At 39.1% G+C, this 4,656-nt stretch overlaps 1 pseudogene; it reads right to left on the bottom strand.

The window, feature by feature from the left end:
• Window positions 1-1,965: 1,965 nt before the first annotated feature.
• On the bottom strand, window positions 1,966-4,121 carry LOC100458573 (ADP-ribosylation factor-like protein 5A; annotated as a pseudogene).
• Window positions 4,122-4,656: the final 535 nt, after the last annotated feature.

Here is a 4,656-nt window from a genome sequence, read left to right as displayed (position 1 = left end):
GCAAACTAACACAGGAACAGAAAATCAAACACTGCATGTTCTCACTCACACATGGGAGTTAAACAATGAGAACACATGGACACAGGAAGGGGAACATCACACACTGGGCCTTGCAGGGGGTAGTGGCAAGGTGAGGGAGGTCATTAGGACAAATACCTAATGCATGTGGGGCTTAAAACCTAGACAAGGAGTTGATAAGGTGCAGCAAAGCACCATGGCACATGTATACCTATGTAATAAACCTGCACTTTCTGCACATGTATCCTAGAACTTAAAGTTAAAAAAACACATGCATGTATGTGTTCATGAGAGCACAATTCACAATAGCAAATACATGGAATCAACCTAGGTACTAAACAATGGTGGATTCAATAAAGAATATGTAGTACATACTATGGCATACTATGCAGCCATAAAAATGAATAAAATTATATTATTTGCAGCAACATGGATGCAGCTAGAGGCCATTATACTCAGCAAATTAATGAAAAAATAGAAAACCAAATACCACATGTTATCACTTATATGTGGGAGTTAAACTTTGGGTACACATGGACATAAAGATGGGATCAAAAAACAATGGAGATTACTAGGGGTTAAGGGTTGAAAAACTACCTACTGGGTACTCTGATTACTAGCTGGGTAATTAGATCAATTGTATCCCAAACCTCAGCACCATACTACATACCCATGTAAAAAACCTGCACATGTACCCCTTGAATCTAAAATAAAAGTTTATTTTTTTAAAAAAGGCTCAATACTCACATTTAAATATTTTTCTCTTCTACCTTAGGCCCTAAACCAGGTGTGGCTTTTAGTCACCAAGCGTCGTTACTAAAATTAAGATAAACTTATCTTGAAATTTCTATCCCACCCACACACTTGGCTCCTCTCTGTCCTCCTAGGTTCCTTCTTATTTTCACTGTGAAAGCATAACTGCTCTAAAAATCACTATAGCACACAGCACCTGTACAGGTTAGTAGTGTGAGTCATTCATTGAAGCTGGTTATCAGTTCTGGCACATTTAGATGAAATTGTGATGCTTTGAAGAAGAAAAATAAATTAACTCTCAGCTGAGGTGAAGTGTGCAGCCGAGCACTTCAATGCTCAAACATAGTTTCTTATACTCAATTTCATTTGCTGTATCTCTAGGAGAAGGGGGGGTGGGTGGCACTAGAAGTTGCACATTGTTCCACCATTTCCTCTTGCCTCATGGATATTGAGGGCTTGGGTTTGGGCACAAAGATTGGATCCTTGACCATAGGATAATAGGCAGAGACACTGGATCCTCTCAGAGTTGTCCTCTGGGCCCCTCTTCTCCTCCAACGACGTCCCCAAACACACATATGTAATCTTACCCTCCTCAAGGTGTATCGTCAGAACTCTATTCCTCTGATTGGAGTATGTATAGGCACAAAATGGGTGCAGTCAGTCCTACCTAGAAATGTTCCAAGATAGTGCACTTGTTTGTTTATCAGAAGCTCTGGACTCTGAGCTCTTTACTAACCAAGAGTCTCTTACCTGCCCTGGGCTTCAATTTCCACTACTGATTAGAGATAGAAAATTTTTGGGGGGAGGGGTCAAGTTACTTCTTAGTACAAATAATACATTGTATTAATCAATTTGTAAGTCAAATTCTGAAAATCATTCAAAAAAACACTTGCATTTTATAATTGTCAAACAATGCATTTATGTAATAGAAGATACAACAAAATTTAGAAATAAAAAATCTCACACTAGATTCCAAATACTAAAATAAGAAAGAAGAAATTTGCAAATTAAGAAATTATCAGTGTTACTCAGAAACATGCCTTTTACTCTGAAATTCACTTTAACTGTTTGATACATAATTTAATACTTAAAAATAATATAGCTAAGTTGTTTAATAGTGTTTATAGAATGTTACTTTACTAGGTAGACATGTTTCACACAACAGTTTTCAATTAATACTGATAATTCATTTGATATATATATATTTTTTGAGACAGTCTTGCTCTGTCGCCCAGGCTGGAGTGCAGTGGCGTGATCTCAGCTCACCGCAACCTCCACCTCCCAGGTTCAAGTGATTCTCCTGCCTCAGCCTCCTGAATAGCTGGGATTACAGGCCCGCACCACCACGCCCAGCTAATTTCTGTATTTTTTTAGTAGAGAGGGTTTCACCATGTTGGTCAGGCTTGTCTCGAGCTCCTGACCTCATGTTCGCCTGCTTCGGCCTCCCAAAGTGCTTGGATTACAGGCGTGAGCCACCGTGCCTGGCTTCATTTGATAATTTTAATCATAATTTATGATTCACTGATTAATGGATTAATAATTCAGTAATTTAGATGCAATAAGGACCATTGAAAGGAATAATCTGATAGTTTCTCATTGTACAATCCTGCCCATTAGTAATACTAAGCCAAGAATCTGATAGCTATCCCACTCTATTGAGTTGCATGTTTCCATGTGTGTGATTGGCCAACAACAAAATATAGATACACAACGTCATGCTTTTTCCTTTTCCTTTTCCTTTTCCTTTTTTTTTTTTTTTTTTTAACAAGCAGCTCAGTGATGTGGTAGGTTGGTTAGTACAATACAGAAAACATAGCGAGAAAGTATAAAATGGCACTTAACACCAATGCCAATACTTATTATGGTTGTAACTAAGGATATCATTAATATTTGTGTTGTTTTTCTTTAGAACATAAATCTAAGTCATTAACTTGAACTTGAGGTTCATACACAATACACACACAACCTTAAGCAAAATACTTAAGTAACATTACGTTTTAAAATATTGGAAACTGAATATCTGTGTTGATTTGTATTTTGACTTAATGGAACAAGAAGAAAACAACATTCAACTAGGGAGGGTTATGCTGATAATAAAGCTCTTAAATTTCAAAATGTCTTCCTCTCCCTTTGTACTTACCACAGGCTACACAATGTCCTGAGATGATTCATTATGAGAAAAATGTCTATTACAGCTTTAATAACTTACTCTGAAAAAACTAATGAAAAAGCAAATTGGAAGGTGAGACTTCATCTTTGTTTTCATTAAGTGGTCTTAATTTTTCTTCTTATAGAAAAAGTTTAAATCAGTTTATTATAAATATATCTAAACCATTAATTTTGCAGCTTTCAGGTAAAGTCTAGCACTTCATTTATACAAAATCTGTGAGAAGATGTCAGTAGAAATCACCTAATCTGAAGTCGTGACATCATCCATTCAAGTCCTTGGCATAATCCCTCACCAGTTAGAGCACAGCCTTCATGGGTATGCCACTGGTGATCTTTAATAGAAGTTAGCTTCAAAAACTGGGAGATTTCTGCAACAGTCATGCATTCTTTAACATCTTGTTTATTAGCAAAAATCAGCAATGCACCTTTTCTTAGGTCCTCATGTGCTAACATTTTATAGAGTTCTTCTCTAATTACAGAAATCCTCTCTCTGTAGTGTCCACAACAACTATTACAAACTCTGTGTTAATATATAAGTGTTCCAGGAAGAACAAAGAGATTCTTGGCCACCAATATCCCATATTAGGAAATGTGTATTATTAATCAATATCTCTTCTACATTACTTCCTACTACAGGAGATGTATGTACAACTTCATTCGTAGAAAATTGTTAAAGATGGTAGTTTTTCCTGAATTATCCAGCTTAACAATGATAACTTTGTACTCCTGGTGATTGAACAGTCTCCATATTCTGGTGAAGAGAATTCTCAGTCTCCGGCAGCCGCCCCCACCTCCAGACACCCGGGCCGCCTGGCCTCTCCAGGCTCAGGCTGAGGGGGAGGAGAGAGACTCGCTGGAACCTCCGCCTTTGCTGCTGCTCCTGCGCTGGCCACAGGCCCACTTTCAGGGAACCGGAGGGAGGCCAAAGCCCAGGCCACCCTGCCGCGCCCCCAGGCCCCGCTGCTGCCGCTGCCACACTCGCCTGGCTCGCGGACATCGCCGCCGCCACGTTGTCTGCAATGAGCCTCACAGGCCACCGTTGTCCCGCCAGCTCCTCTTGGCGGCTGCGGTGGCGATGACCCGATAGAACCTTTTGAGACGTGACTGACATTACAGGATTCCAAGACCTTTATAAACAAGATGTTGCTCTTTATGCTATCTGGGTTCTTTAAAAAATCCATTTCGTTATGTACCCAGTAGTCATTCAGGAGCAGGTTGTTCAGTTTCCATGTAGTTGAGTGGTTTTGAGTGAGTTTCTTAATCCTGAGTTCTAGTTTGATTGCACTGTGGTCTGAGAGACAGTGTTATAATTCCTGTCCTTTTACATTTGCTGAGGAGAGCTTTACTTCCAATTATGTGGTCAATTTTGGAATAGGTGTGGTGTGGTGCTGAAAAAATGTATATTCTGTTGATTTGGGGTGGAGAGTTCTGTAGATGTCTATTAGGTCTGCTTGGTGCAGAGCTGAGTTCAATTCCTGGGTATCCTTGTTAACTTTCTGTCTCGTTGATCTGTCTAATGTTGACAGTGGGTGTTAAAGTTTCCGATTATTATTGTGTGGGAGAGTAAGTCTCTTTGTAGGTCACTCAGGACTTGCTTTATGAATCTGGGTGCTCCTGTACTGGGTGCATATATATTTAGGATAGTTAGCTCTTCTTGTTGAATTGATTCCTTTACCATTATGTAATGGCCTTCTTTGTCTCTTTTGATCTTTGTTG

The sequence above is a fragment of the Pongo abelii genome, chromosome X (assembly GCF_028885655.2).
Source record: "Pongo abelii isolate AG06213 chromosome X, NHGRI_mPonAbe1-v2.0_pri, whole genome shotgun sequence".
NCBI classification, from domain to species: domain Eukaryota; kingdom Metazoa; phylum Chordata; class Mammalia; order Primates; family Hominidae; genus Pongo; species Pongo abelii.
This window is presented reverse-complemented; position numbering and strand designations above follow the sequence as displayed.